This window comes from Xiphophorus maculatus, chromosome 21 (genome assembly GCF_002775205.1).
Source record: "Xiphophorus maculatus strain JP 163 A chromosome 21, X_maculatus-5.0-male, whole genome shotgun sequence".
Taxonomy (NCBI): Eukaryota; Metazoa; Chordata; class Actinopteri; order Cyprinodontiformes; family Poeciliidae; genus Xiphophorus; species Xiphophorus maculatus.
The window spans coordinates 19,210,816-19,211,488 of NC_036463.1; positions in this window are offsets into that span (position 1 = coordinate 19,210,816).

A 673-nucleotide genomic window follows, 5' to 3' on the forward strand; every position below is an offset into this window, starting at 1 on the left:
TCTCACAATTTAAAACTCAATGGTGGGAGAATTTGAGTTTTACTAAAACTGACAAACTTATGTAAAAATGATTTTATGAGATACCTTATTGAATAAATATATGAATGACAAATCAGACAAACTTCCATTTTTTGAGTCTCTCAGCAGAGGTTAACTACACTTTTATTGTGTGTGTGTTGCTGCAGGTATCTGACACAGATCACAGGCTTGTATTATTAAAGCTCTGTGGATTACTCCACTCGCAGTTGTGAGTCAGGGTCAGTGCAGTTTATTTCAATTCAATTCGACTAACACTTTCACTCAGTTTGCACAGTGGCAGTCTGGGTCTTTAAAGCTATAACTGACAGGAAACAATGTGAGATTAATGATGTCTTGGTCTGATTTCATCATTTTAAAACGCATTCCACTGATCCCTTCCTTCAGATCAAAGCTCCGCTCCAGCAGGAGGAAACGCTCCAAAGTTATTTACATAAAGTTGGCTTGTGCACAAAAACGACACCGATGATCAGGAGAAAGGAAAAAAAATAACACATTCAAGACCTCATAGTGGAAACTTGACAGAATGTGATTGTTTTGCAGGTGCCTCTTTGTCTTTAGGTGGTGTTAAGTTTAAATTAATCAAAAACAACAACAAAAAAGTGCAGATAAAGTCAGACAGGATGTACTGCAAGAG